At 44.0% G+C, this 15,316-nt stretch overlaps 1 long non-coding RNA gene across 1 annotated transcript; it reads right to left on the reverse strand.

The window, feature by feature from the left end:
- On the reverse strand, positions 2,206-11,913 carry LOC108636580. The gene is made up of 3 exons (XR_001918479.1): positions 11,893-11,913; positions 11,603-11,686; positions 2,206-2,533 (listed from the first exon to the last, which is right to left on the reverse strand). It is a non-coding gene; the product is annotated as an uncharacterized LOC108636580 (long non-coding RNA).

The following is a 15,316-nucleotide window of genomic DNA, read 5'->3' on the forward strand; positions in this document are numbered from 1 at the left end:
TGTATAGTAGTGTGTATATGTTAATTCCAAACCCCAAATTTATCCCTTCCCCACCTTTCCCCTTTGGCTACCATAAGTTTGTTTTCTATATCTGTGAATCTATTTCTGTTTTGTTAATAAGTTCACTTATATCATTTGTTTAGATTTCACATATAATTGATATCATATATTTGCCTTTTTCTGTCTGACTTACTTCACTTAGTATGATAATCTTTAGGTCCATCCATGTTTCCACAAATTGAATTATTTCATATTTTTTATGGCTAAGTATTATTTCTTTGGAAATACATCATTATTTCATTGTATATATATCACATCTTCTTTATCCATTCATTTGTCAGGTTCCTTCTTACTCTTGAACCCGGTCAATTTCATACACTAGGCTATAAGTATACCCAGGGGGCAAGAGCTGTTTGTTACATCCTGTTTCCCCAGGGCCTAGGACAGTGTGTCTGGCACAAAGTGATGGAATAATTTTACTGAGCTGATATTGAAGTAATGAAGTCACATTCTCATAGACAGATAATGAAATCGAATTGCATGTTCCAACGAAGGCTCTTCTGAGCAGAGTCAGTCAACAGCTGAGGTTTCCCAGGTGGTGCAAGTGCAAAGGACCTGCCAAAATAAGGGATGCGGGTTCGATCTTGTTAGGACCAAACTGAAGCCAGGACAGGCTCTAAGGGGCAGGCCAGGCCTGAGGTTTAGTCTCTAGAAAAGCTGAGGCACTGGGAACTCCCGCAGGCAGTATAGCTCGACAAATCAGAAAAAATCCTCATAGCCCCCCGCCCGCGCCAGACCTAAGCCAATCCTGATAGGGATGCGAGGTTTAAAAGTCCCGCGCATGGTTTAACCAATCAGCTATGCTGTTACAGGAACAAAGAACCGTCTGTATAAAAGTAGATGTGATTCAGAGCTCGGGGCTCTCGTCAAGACTCCACTGCGCCGGATGAGACTTGAGCCCTAGGTCGAGCTAGCAATAAACACCTTTATGCTTTTGCATTGCTGTGGATGTCTTATTCTCTCAGTTTTGGGGACTTGGACACTGGGCATAACAGATCTCTGGGTTGGAAAGATCCCCTGACCTGGCAACCCACTCCAATATTCATGCCTGGAGAATCTCATGGACAGAGGAGCCTAGCAGGGCTACAGTCCATGGGGTCACAAAGAGGTGGACACGACTAAAGCATCTTAGCACATATGCCCAGTCAACAGCTTGTTTTTCAGTAACCCCAAGAAAGTCTGCAAGCTCCTGGAACGTGGGCACCTTGTTTAATTTCCATGTGCATGGACCACAGGCTCTTACGGGGGGTCTTGATGATGGGGTAGGGGATGTACTCAACAAGTGTGTGGTACAGACACAGCCAAGAACTTTCCACCCTCAGCACCTACCTAATCTGGTTTTATTTCTCCATGAGAAGTTTGCCCTCTCTGAAAAAAAAAAAAAACACAAAATCCTGTATCTGAAGACCATTTAGGCGGGGATCCTACATGAGGACAGGACAGGGCGCCTCTGAAGTCCCTTTGGCTTCACGCTCCCTGCTCTTTCTAGGTCACCCAGACACATTTGTCTGAATGAATGCTTGGTGCTCTTCAGGATGTTGTAGCCTATTATATTAGTCACAAGCACTTTTGTGGATAATTAGTAGGAAATGAAAGGATTCAAGGATGATTTGGCGCTTCCAGAAATCCTTAGAAGTTCTTTTGGAGGGAAAAAATAAGTGAGTCTTGCTAAAAACCCTCAAGCCAAGTGGCATTGTTCTTCTTCGTGGAAAATTACTACTTAGAAACAATGCTATGAAATGCGTCATCCTTTTGGGGGCAATGCCATTTAAATGTTCTTAGGCTAAACAAAATCTGGCCAGTGATAGTTTTACCTTTTCTAGGGGCTGGTATAAAGGGATGGAGACATCAGGACCTCTTTCTTCCTGGCAGACGGCATACCAAAACGGTAATAGGAATGAGATTGTCTCCTATTTGAATGGCACTTTACATTTTCACCTGGCTTCCCAGGTGGCACTAGTGGTAAAGAACTTGTGTACCAATGCAGGAGACTTAAGAGATGCAGGTTCAATCCCTGGGTGGGGAAGATCCTCTGGAGGAGGGCATGGCAACCCACTTCAGTATCCTTGCCTGGAGAATCCCATGGACAGAGAAGCCTGGCAGGCTAAGGTCCATGGGGTCACAAAGAGTCAGACACGACCGAAGTGACTTAGCATGGCACTACATTTTCATGAACTTCATTCATTTACAGTATTATTTGATCTTCAAAACCAGCTTGTAAGGATGGTAAGGCAGGAATTGGGCTGATGAAAGTGGGGAAGGTGGATGATGATGTACTTGGGGTCTCCCAGTTAGAGGGCAACACAAGAGCTCAGGTCTCCCAATTCCTTGGAAGCCCCATTTCCGCTAGGGGAAGGTCCCTGAGGAGGGGAAGAGCCCCTCTTCCCAATTTTAATTTCTGTTGCAGAGGTTGATTAAGCCTTCAGAGAGATTCCTTTTGTTTCTGCTCCTAGGAGTCTGTGCGGCTGTTTGCCTAAAACAGACATAAATAAAATAAAGCAAAAACCAAATGCATTCAAAAGCAAACAACATGCTGACCAACCTCGTCAGGTGTGTTGGCTTTGGAGCCGGTGGCACAGAACGCAGGACTTCCTTGTTCTTGCCAATTTCCCCCAAAGCACTGCTCATCTCCAGTTTGCCCTGAGCTGGTCATGTGTCACCACTTTCCAATGTAAGTACTTCTGCCCCTTGGGCGGCCATTCACAGATCTGGCTTTGGAGCCCCTTTCTTTTCTGCTCTGCTAACGTTGTCCTTGAAGACATGCCTCTTTCTCTGCTGAGTCTCTTTCTCTCTGCCAGTCCCCCTCTGTCCCTGCTCCACACATAGGCCTGCAGCATCTCTCATCTGATGACTCCTTCTCTTTCCTCCTCCTCCACAGTCCATCTTCTCAACGCTCCAGCATCCTCTTAAACCTGGCTCTATTTACTGATCCCCATCAGGGAAAGTCAAACTCTACGCAGTCTGGCACGGGGACCCTTGGTGACCCAGTCCCAACCAGCTACCTTCACCCCTGTCAGTCACTCACGATGGCCTGGAATGAGTCTTAGGCTCCAGCCACATTCTTTGGGCATGGCCATATTATCTTAACAACTATTTGACTGGAGACGAATTAGTAATCTGTATTATTAATATGCCTTTCATTACCTGAACATTATTGATATTCATTTACATAACAAATCGCAGGCCATAGGCATTAGTTTCTGCAAAAATCCACCAATCAATAAAGTGTTAATTGTACTCTTCAACCTTTAAGACTTGGCTCATACGTTTCCAAGCATAGAAATCTAATTAGTCAATTTTCAAGGGTTAATGCACGGGGTGTTACCTCCAAGAAAGCTTCCAATCTCAATTTCTCTAGAAAGCGGGTCTCGCCCACAGTCAACAGTTGGTGCCAGGGCCTTGCTTGTTTGCAGTATTGCTCATCTATCTACCTCACTAGGCTGTGAGTTCCCTGTAACTCAGACTAGACCTTGGTCATTCTCATGTTCTCTGCATCTAGTGTAAAATAGGCACTCAAGTTTTCACGGAGGACTTCCCTGGTGACGAAGTGGGTAAGAATCTGCCTGCCAATGCAGGGGACATGGGTTCGATCCCTGGTCCGGGAAGATCCCACATGCCTTGGAGCAGCTAAGGCCATGAGCCACTGAAACCCATGCACCCAGAGGCCATGCTCTGCAGCAAGAGAGGCCACCACAATAAAGAATAGCCCCTGCTCACCCCAGCTAGAGAAAGCTGGAGCACAGCAACCAGGATCCAGCATAGTCAAAATTAACTAATTAATTAATTAAAAAAATAGTCTTAAAAAAAAGTTTTCATTGAATTGACTCCAGCACCATGTGAATTATATCTAAATGCCTCAAACATCTCTCTCCTCTTCTCCAGGGCATGGTTATCAAAGAATACTGAAATATCCAGAGCAGTCCAGTTGACACTTATTTACCAGGGTAGCAAGAAGACAAAGCCAAAACAAAAAGGGCTCTGAACTTGCAGTTCCTGCCCTCTGTGGACCCTCGAATTCTGGGCTCACATAAGAGCCCTGGAATACTGGTGGGAGGAAAAATGGGCTAACTTGAAGGAGCTTCCTAAATACACAAACTGTTGGCAGTGTATCTTTGTAAGAAAGGAAAGAGGTAGGGCTCTGAGTCTAGAAGTTTCTCTCTTGTCCTGTTTTGTCCCTTGGGCAACACTCTGGGCAAGTTCGTTGGCTCCTCTGAGTTTTGGGGTTAATTGTGGCTTTTTCATAGGCTTTTTGTGAAGGTGGTCCTTAAAAGCCTAGGGCCTTTAAGACATGGAGACACTGAAAATGTGTAAGAGGGAAAATGATAAGTTGGTCCCAAGAAGATCAGACACTTTGAAAGAATATTTACCCAAAAGTAAGAACCTATGTTTTACAAAAGTCTTGTAAATGAATGCTTTCAACAGCTTTGTTTACAGCAGCTCAGAGCTGGCAAGAACCCAAAACTCCATCAACAGAAGGATGGATGAACAACGTATGGTATCTTCATTCAATGGAATACTGCTCAGCAATAAAAAAGAATAAATGACTGACATATAAAATAAGGATTAATCTCAAAAACATGCTGAATGAAAGAAGCTAGACGAAAAGAAAGCAATACTGTATGATTCCATTTATATAAAATTGAAGATCACAAGTTGAATCTTTGGTGAGAGATATTGGCAATGGTACCTATGAGGGCAGAGATGGGGAAGAGGCATGACAAAATGTTCCAGGCTATTCGTAATGCTCTGAATCATGATTGATGTCTTTATTTCATGAGTGTTTGCATTGTTAAAAACTCTTCAGGTGGCTCAAGGGTAAAGAACCCACCTGCCAATGCAGGAGACACAGGAAAGGGAGTTTGATCCCTGGGTCAGGAAGACCCCCTGGAGAAGGAAATGGCAACCCACTCCAGTATCCTTGCTGGGAAATTCCATGCACAGAGGAGCCCCAGGGGCTACAGTCCATGGAGTTGGAAAGAGCTGGACACAACTGAGCACGCATTCCCTCTCTTTCCTCCATTTAATTGTACACTTAAGATCTGTGCGGTTCCATTATGTAAACATTTGTCAATCAAAAAAAATTGAGAAAAGTTGTGCAGAATCTTTTAAGACTAGACTTGGAAATAAGCTTGCAGTATGGTGAATCCTTGAGCTTGGCAGTCCGTGGGGTCCCAGAGGCAACTTCTAGTAATATCAAGGGAGATTTCCAAGAGGAGGAGATATTTGGGGATGAGTTATGAAAAAATAGGTAGGAATCCACCAGATGGGCCAGGAAGTAGAGTTTATTTCAGGAAGAGGGAAAGGAGAACAATGGCTACAGGTTGGAAAGTGGTGGGAGGATGTGCAGGGGATACTGAGGAATTGCGGGTAACCAAGGGGATGGCAGTTTCAGGTAGCCAACAAGGCAGAGGGATATGCAGGGCCAGGTGTCTGGAGACAGAAATTGGAGAGAGTGGTCAGCACCAAAGGAGAAGGTAAAATGTTTGGGAATGGATGAGCTGACTCAGAAAGTTAGAACAACATATCCTATGTGGTGTGAAGATGAGCTAGGCTCTTGCTCATACCAACAAGGTGACTTGGCAGCTTGGCTGGCTTTGACCTGGTCTCAGCAGCTGAGGGTGGACATGAAGTTGACTTCACATGCAGATTGACGGAAACAGTGATCTTTCTTTCTTTCAGGAGGTGTCCAGGGAAAGCAAATATAGTGACCTTTCTCTTGAGCTGTGTGATGTTGCCACCTCCAGGGATGGAACTTCAGGCACTGGGTTCTTTAGGCTGAGTGCAACAAGACCATCTCTCAGTTCATGAGTAAAGAAGACCCAGGGAAGGAAGAACATCCTAAGATGACCAGACTCATGTGGCTTTGAGCCTCTTGATGACTGCTACCTAACTTCTCTATGCCTCAGTGCTTTATTTGTAGACAGATAATTGTACTATTTATAACTATACCACAGGGTTGTTATGAAGATTCAATGAGTTATATTTACAAAGGACCCAGAGTGGCTCTTGGCATATGATGAGATAAATGTTTTTCAAATAAATCTATGTAAATTGTGAAATAAAAGGCAGGGTTGTCAATGAAAAGAGCTATAAAAAGAACTTCCCAAGTGTTCTGGTGGTTTACTGGTAGAAGAAAATTTCCAAAGGAAGATCAAATTAATTTTTAAAATAAATCTGTATTTTAGACTTACATGAAAATTGTGAAAATAGTACAAAGAGTTCCTCGTCAAAATAACTGTAAGAACACATGCCCAGGGACTTTCCCGGTAGTCCAGTGGCTAAGAATCTGTGCTCCTAATGCAAGGGGCCTGAGTTCAATCTCTGGTCAGGGAACTAGATCCTACATGCCAAAACTAAGAGTTTGCATGCTGCAACAAAGATCAAAGATCCTGCCTGCCATGACTAAGACCTAGTGAGCTAAATAAATAAGCAAAATAAATATGAAAAACACAGTTTTAAAAATATGTGCCCAGCACTAGCCATGTACAAAGTGCTAAATTTGGCTCATGGGTGGGGATGGGGTGGAGGTGAGGAGGGGAAGAAACAGGAACCATAGAGCAATGGCTCACCTAACACCTGTCAATCAGAGAGAAGAGATGCACTTATGTTCATGTTGTTGCTGTTTAGTCACTAAGTCACGTCCAACTCTTTCGTGACCCCATGGACTGTAGCCCACCAGGCTCCTCTGTCCATGGGATCTCCCAGGCAAGAATAGTGGAGTGGGTTGCCATTTCCTTCTTCATGAGATCTTCCCAGCCCCGGGATTGAACCCACATCTCCTGCATTGGTAGGTAGATTCTTTACCACTGAGCCACTAGGGTTGAATTTATGTTCATACGTTTAGCCAATGACTATTGAGAGCCTACTAAATGGTCAGCACCATGATAGGTACTGAGGATCCGGTAGCAAATTCCTGCACCCAGCAAAGACTGCTGAGCACCTGGTGTGTTCCTGGAACTGTGGCAGGCACCAGGGCCACGACAGTGAAACTTACTGTCCATGCAGGCTGCTATTATAAGAAACAGAAGAGATATGCACGTCAAGCGCTGTGTGAACCTCAAGCAAGGAGGATCGTACCCACCTGGGAGAAGGATGAGGCAGCCTTTGAAAGGTGGAGAGATGGATAATTAGGGAATCTAGCCTCCCTCCAACAAAGGCTTCTGGGAAAGATATGCAGCCTTAAAAAGGCCTGAGACCTTGTACCTGAACCTGATCCCATGGTGACATCACGCTATTGACCAGGGAGTAAAGACATCAAATCAATTTATTTCTCAGCACCTGCATTTCAGAGAGAAAGGGTTGAGAGTGAGAGGAGGATGGGAGTATGTGGGAGGAAGAGAATATGAGAGGGAGATTGGGGGTGGTTGGTGGAGGGAGAGAGAGGGAGAGAGGGAAGGGAAAAGGAAAATTACGTTTTCTCTTCTTTTTAGACAGAAGCAATGTCTGAAGGATTTCTAGAAGCCTGGTCCAGGCCTTTAAACATTTCATGACTCAGATCATCTATGGCTGTTGATTTCCAAGTTCTTCCTACAAGAACACAGGGTCTTGTTCCTTAAAATGACCCAAAGAAGGTTGCAAAACACTCGCATCAGAAACCACTTTATTTTTAGTTACTTTCTCCCCTTCCTCCTGTGAGTAACTTCTTATCAGATGAAGGCCGCACAGAAACCCTGTGACCAGCTGGCCTTGGGTCCCCGGAGGGAGTGGCTGCATGCCACCAGGAGTGGGAGGGGGGCTCCTTCCTGTGACTCTCAAGTCCCCCCACCCCCCACCTTCCATCTCATCTGTTGTTATTCACTTCTCAGATACAATGAACTTTCAGAAGATGAAGAACCTGTCTGAGTCACTTCATCCCAGCACATACCCAACACACAAGAGGTATTCAGATCCTCACAAACAATTGGCTACAAGGATGAGAAAAGCCTCTCGTTACACCAGAACTGTTGTGTGAGCCTCAAAGGATGTCTCTTCTGTAAATACTTTCAAGGGTGCATGTTATCTCAAGACTGGCCGATCATGGAAAAAAGACCCCCAAGGGCTCCGTGCATTTTATCTTGTTCATTGAGATTGCCAGCTCCTACCTGGTGCTCACTATCTCAAGGAGTAGATTCACCATCTTCAACCCTCTTCCCTAAACTTGCTTTTAATTCATTTTCTAAAATGGTACACCTTATCTCAGACACTCAAATTAGCAAACTAACAGAGATTCTTGACTTTTCTCTCTAACTCCTCACATGACTCGTTACCAACTCGGTAAATCCTGCCACTTCGGTATTTCTCTAAAATACCTGAGCCCTCCTCATTCAGCTCTGAACAATTTCTGTGCTTCCTGTTGCATTCTTTGACTCCAATCTTTCAAGCACTCATGCTGGAAGGTGCCCTTCTGTGGCTCAGAACCTCTGCAGGTTATGCACGCCTTTCATTCGAGTCTAGAATGGAGAACGTACACTCTCCTTAACACAGCTTGCTGATTTCTTCAGACCACTTTGCTCCATCCTCCCTAGCCTCCAGACTACTTGTCTGTCATAACAAACTTCTTGTTTCCTGAAAACACCCACCAGCTTCTTTCTTGTTTTGTGCTGGTTGAACCGTCTCAAAGTGCGGGGGAGGAGTGACCTCAGTGGGATTTGGCGAATAACCTCATCATGCTGGTCCTACCACTGCTGCTACAACTGACCAGAAAGAAGCCCCAACTGGGTAAACCCACTACCACTGAAATACCACAAAGGTCATCGCAGCGTGAACTATGTGAGCCTAATACTGTCAGAAATTTTCCATCTCTACTAAAGAAAAAAAAAAAAACCAAACCAAAAACACAAAAAGAAAAATCTACACGTTAACTTCAGCCTTTACAGATTTACAAAGCTTCACCAATAGAAAGCTAATAAAGGTCAACGCCCTGAACTGCACTGAAAAACCACCAGTAAACTCTCTTGGCAATTTCACGTTTCAGATAATTTTTATGACACTGTGATACCTTGGACCTTAAAATATGAATGCTCTCTTCGTCCAGACACCAACTGCCTACATACTGCTTTTCTACAAACTTCCACCACACCCATACATAAGATATAGGAAAAAGGAATCCAAAAAACAACTGTGGATAAGACCGTTTGGCATCTAACATCATCTTTGCAGGATCATCTCAAGCTTGATTGGAGAGGCCCACAATTCCATGACTGACAGGTCTTTAGTAGGACATTTAGCCCAGTTCACTGAACCAGGGATAGGGTTCAACGAGGTCAGGACCCCCTCTGTCAACAGTCAAAAAGTTACTGCTTATTAGCCAATTTTATATTCAGTCTGGGATGTTTTTTGATTAAATTGCCTACAAATACCTAGTTCCTTGAATTCTCATTTGAGCTGGTTTTAATATCTTATTAATGAAAGAACTGAAAAACATTTTGGACACTGTTGGGTTTTTTTCCATTTTTAAATTTTACATTGGAGTATAAATAACTTGCAACGTGTGTTAGTTTCAGGTGTACAAGTAATGCAGTTACACATGGACATATATCTACTCTTTCTCTACTATTTTCCCATATAGGTTATTACAGAGTCTTGAGGAGAGTTCCCTGTGCTATGCAGTAGGTCCTTATTGATTATTCTATTTTTTTATTCTTAATTTTTAAAATTTATTTATTTTTAATTGGAGGATGATTGCTCTACAGCATCCTCTTGGTTTCTGCCATACATCAACCTGCTATAGCCATCAGTATACATACGTCCCTTCCCTCTTGAATCTCCCTTCTACCTCCCACACCGTCCCACCCCTCTAGGTTGGACACTGTTTTCTATTTGTAGGAAAGCCATGTTTTTAGCTTTGTGAAGATTATCCTCTAAAAACACTCTTGATGCACATACTCTTGGAAGTGAGAGAGCTGTTACTCTGGCTTTGTCTAGCCCAGCCTTGCCTTGTGTGTCTCCTTTGGTGGAGGCTTCTTGGCCTCCTCAAAACACCTTCTGTTTCACAAGTTCTCCCTGCCTCCTTCACCCTCCCCATCTCCTTCCTTTTAACAGAACTTTGAATATAACTTATTGTAGCATGAATTAAATTGCACTATTGGGACTTCCCTGGTGGTTCAGTGGTTAAGCCTCTGTGCTCTCAATGGATGGGGCCCAGGTTCTATCCCTGGTCAAGGAACTAGATCCTACACACTGCAGCCAAAAGATTCTGCATGCTGCGACTAAGACCCAGCACAGTCAAATAAGTTTTTTTTTTTTTAATTGTTCTATGGGTCCTCCCCCATCAATAGCCACAAGACTGAGAACAGGTGCTGAGTCTGTTTTTTCATCAGATATCCCCTTGAGGGCCTATAGATCCAAACAGGCATTCAGTGAAGATTTTAGAATGAATGATGGATGAATGAATGGATAGATTAATTGCACAAGACACTTTGAATACCAAGATGAATAAAATCAGTTGACTTGTGAAGAGACAAGCTTGTATATGGATAACCAATCCAAAGCTCAGTTGAATATATGCCCGTCTTAGCTGTAATTTCAGATTCACACATGTTCCCATTCCTTTTGTCTTGTGTCAGGAAAGCTTTAGGCTCCCATTGTTGTTTAGGTACGTATTTTCCTTTCCATGGGGATGGCTGTTTGATGATTGACTGTTGTTTGAATAAATCTGACTAATCAGTTTTGTCCTGGGGATTTGGAAACATTAAACTATGTTCTTTGGAAAAGGATATAGTATTATTTCAAGTATAGTTATTATTTCAAGCCAAGTGCTGGCCAAATATCATTACTAACCTATCTCATGAGAAACCAGATGTTGCCAAGGTTTACTTCACTTAATTCAAATAATATTCAGCATAACATTATATTTTGTCCAATCTAGGGGGATGGAATTTTAACATTTGTTGTAATGGAATTAGTTCATTGCATTAATTTTTACCTTGAATCTCAGGAAACTTTCTCTTGTTGCCAGTAGAGGCTCAGGTCCTCACTTTGATTACAGTTTCCATGTCTTTATGCCTTCTCCTTCTGGCCTGACTTGGAGTCACTAGGTGGTGGGGACGGTGTTTGATTCATCCCTGATCCCAAGGACCCAACACCTGAGTAGATTTTCAGTGAATGAATGAGACAGGCTCGGGGTCAGAGTTCACTGTTACTAAAGGATAGTTTCAGACAAGGATAGCATCATGACTTCCATCCAAGTAGAAAGTAGATACAGGCCAAAGATTTCTTTCATTTCATTAATCAGTGAGGGCACCAAGGAGATTTTAGAACCAGTTCAAAGGAGAATCCAGAGAACTGACACCGGTATAGATGAGGAGCATGGCAACAAATGTGCAAATAGAGGCAAGACTAGCTTCTCTCACAGTCCAGAGAGAAGTCAACTGCACCCCTGTGGACAGGACAGAATTTACGTGTCTATAAACATAAATTAGTTTGCATGGCAATCAATTATCTATGATTTTCAGAGTTGTAAAATAGCTCCCATGAAATCAACCAGAAAACCTGGAAAACATCCTTTAAACAATACAGAGTTTCCCATTAAAGCACACATTTTCCCCTGCAGTTGGAATCTCACCTGTGCTGACAGGTCTGGAGGGAAGGGCATTCGGGCAGAGATAACAGCTCCAGTCAAGATCTGGCGTCCTGAAGCCTGGTGTTTCTGCAAAGAGAAGGAAGTGCAAAGAAAGAAGAGGGCAGAAGGAGGCAGCAGCCAGATCAGAATAGCTCTGCAAGGCCAAGATACAGAGTACAGATCTAGTCCAAACTTTTAAAATTGTACAACCAGAGACACAGAAAACAAACTTATGGTTACCAAAGGGGAAAGGGAGGGGAGAGATAAGTTAGGAATTTAGGATTAACACATACCCATTGGGGCTTCCCAGGTGGCGCAGTGGTAAAGAATCCACCTGCCAATGCAGGAGATGCAAGAGAAATGTGTTTCATCCCTGGGTTGGGAAGATCCCCTGAAATAGGAAATGGAAACTCACTCCAGTATTCTTGCCTGGAAAATTCCATGGACAGTAGCCTGGCAGGGGGGATCGCAGAGTTGGCTACGACTGAGTGACTGACTGACTATTACTGAACTGAAGTCAGCTCTAACTATGCACACATTACTATTTATAATATAGATAACCAACAAGGACCTACTGTATAGCACAGAGAACTCTAGTTAATATTCTGTGATAACATATAAGGGAAAGGAATCTAAAAAAGAATATACTGTTAACATGGAATCACTGTGCTGTATACCTGAAACTAATGCAACATTATAAATCAACTATACTTTGATTTAAAAGCATTAAATTAAATCAAATAAAAAATATATAACCATAGTTTTAGTATTCTATCCCAATTAATATATATTTATTGGAATAATTTTAAGAGTACAAGTTCAGCCCCTTGGCTGTGTGACCTCAAGTAAGTTACTTAACAGAGCTGTGCCTCAATTTCCCCATCTTTAAAGTGGAGATGATAACCCAGGTTTGCTGTGATGACTGTCTGAGTTCACAGGATAAATTCAAGGGGATTCTGCACATAGTAAGTACTCAATAAATGTTAGCTCAAAATGTAAAATATACTCATGAATAGGAAGGAAAACAAATGAGATATAAAGTATGTGTAAATAAAGTTCATATGTCTGTCTTTCTGCACTCAGTGCATCAGCCTGACCACCCATGGGGTATGTGAACCCCAATCCAGAGATTATAGACAGGAAGCTTGATAAGATCTGTGGGTTGTTGAGATGGAGGGTGATGAGATGGAGAAGGGGCAGGGCACAGAGATCAGAGAAGGAGCAGTATTTCAGCTGAGGAGAGAGATAGATGGGCTTGAGGTAAGGTACCCCTGTGGGGCATGAAACGAGCTCATTGAGAATAATGGTGGGGGCTCCTGTCTGATAACCTTCAGACAAGAACTCGGCAGGGAAGATAGAAAGAAGACAGGGAGACGACTTCTGGTGTGGGAGGCAGATGGTGGTTTGAAGTTGAGAAGACAAGCAAGGAATGGGAGGAAATGGTCAGAGCAGGAAGCTTTCTGGGCAGGGCGCTCAGGTACCCTCACCTCCACTGCTTTGAAAGAGACCAGCGGCTCGAGCTGCCGCGCGCTTGCATTACTGTTTCTGACAGCGCCTATGATCAGCCACAGGGTTAACCATTCTTTTTAGGCTCACTCTCCCAAGATAGAGTGCTTGTTGCTTTACAGAGAGTAGTTACTGTATTTAGTCTTCCCAGTAAACCTGTAGGAGTTATTATCCTCTTCATTTTACAGATGAAGAAACTGAGGCTTACAGGGGTTAACTGGCTTGAACTGTGAAACGACAAGCGCAGTGTAAGCACCTTGCTACATGATCCCAAGGAGCATGTGCTCTTTTTTGTGTGTGTGTGTCCATTGTCTCCTGCTAAAGCTGAGAAAGCTGTGTACCCTCTTTATATTCTGGCTACCTTAGTTCTCAATGTCCTGTCCAGAAAGAGCTTTCCCCCAAACTCTGGGGGTACCCATCTGAAGAGCAAGACATCCTAGCATCTATTTGTGAAATAGGAGGGAAGGGGGCAGGGGCCTGACCTTTAAAAGAATGACAGTCCATTGAAGAAATGACAAAAACTGATGAGAAGCGATTAGGTACAAGAGGGCAGAAGAGTCGGCTTCCAGGGGCCTTGAGCCTCAGCATCTGCTCGCTGGAACACATCAGCTAAATGACACCCCTCCAGGCGCCAAGACGCCTCCTCAGTTCAGCTCAGTCACTCAGTCGTGTCCAACTCTTTGCAAACCCATGGACTGCAGCGTGCCAGGCTTCCCCATCCACCACCAACCCCCAGAGCTTGCTCAAATTCATGTCCATCGGATTGGTGATATCATCCAACCATCTCATCCTCTGTCGTCCCCTTCTCCTCCTGCCTTCAATCTTAGGTTGACCATAAAAGGTCAAAAGGGCAGTGGTCCTAGAAATCTCCACTCCTTCCCTAAATAGTCACAATAATCCTTCCTCTTATTAGCCTATGATGTTACCCAGCCCATCCAAAGTTGTTTAGTCACCAAGTCACATACAACTCTTGTGACCCCATGGGCCATAGCCTGCCAAGCTCCCTGTACTCAAGGGACATTCCAGGCAAGAATATTGGGGTAGGTTGCCATTTCCTCCTCTGGGGATCTTCTTGATCCAAGGATCAAACCCAGGTCTCCTGCATTGGCAGGCGGATTCTTTACCGCTGAGTCGCCAGGGAAGCCCACATTTCAGGCTGCTCTCACGTTTATAGACAGACTGCGTTCTGTCTATGGAATGTCTATGGAACTCCCTAAGCAAATCCACTTCTTACCTATCACTTTGCCTCCTGCTCAATTCCTTCTGCACTGAGACATAAAGAACTTGAGCTTGGTTCAGTCCTGGGGCCAGGTGTGCGATTTTAATTAAAAGACAGTGGGTTTGATTCTCGCTCCCCTCTGCTGCAGCAGGGGCCCCAATAAAGCCTTGCCTGGAAAAAAAAAAAGAGAGTGGGTTCAATTCCCAATCTGAATTTCAATCCCTGGGTTCGAATCCCATCTGAGGTGTGTGGTTTCACTTGCTTGAACATTCTTCCCAGTGCATCTCTTCCCCACTCAGGAATCAGATAGGGTGGGGAGAAGCCTCATGGGGCTCCAGAGACCTAGCAGACACCCCCTAAAAAGGCATGATCTATGCAAGCAAAGGTAGAACAAGTCAGGGAGGGACTAGGAGAACCCAATCTTCTAAGAAGGTTCAAGCTTCAGAAGGATCAGCCCCTAGAAAGCCACCTTTGCCCGGTCCCGTCCGCTGCCCCTCCTCACCACACCCCCGCTCAACCCCCAGCCCCAGGAAACTCAGGTCTTTGCAAAAGAGGCAAATCATTTGTTTCTAGGTCCTGTACTGGGCTTCTCAGGCAGCGTAGTGGTAAAGAATCTGCCTGCCAATGCAGGAGACACAGGAGACGTGGGTTCGATCCCTGGGCTGGGATGATCCTCTGGAGGAAGAAGTGGCAACCCACTCCAGTATTCTTGCAGGGGAAATCTCATGGACAGGAGCCTGGTGGGCTACATTTCATGGGGTCACAAAGAGTCAGACATGACTGAACACACACACACACACACACACACACGCATCTGTACTGGGAAAGCTCTTTGTTCATCCTGCCCTCCATTCTGTCTCCATTCACTGTAAAATCTTAGTGCTAGAGAAAGAACTAGACAAAGCCTATGCTGAAAACAGAGAAGTCACAGATGCATATGGTACATAACTTTAAAATATGCTTGACAACTGAAAACTCCTTATGCACACTTA

The sequence above is a fragment of the Capra hircus genome, chromosome 8 (genome assembly GCF_001704415.2).
Source record: "Capra hircus breed San Clemente chromosome 8, ASM170441v1, whole genome shotgun sequence".
Classification (NCBI taxonomy): Eukaryota; Metazoa; Chordata; class Mammalia; order Artiodactyla; family Bovidae; genus Capra; species Capra hircus.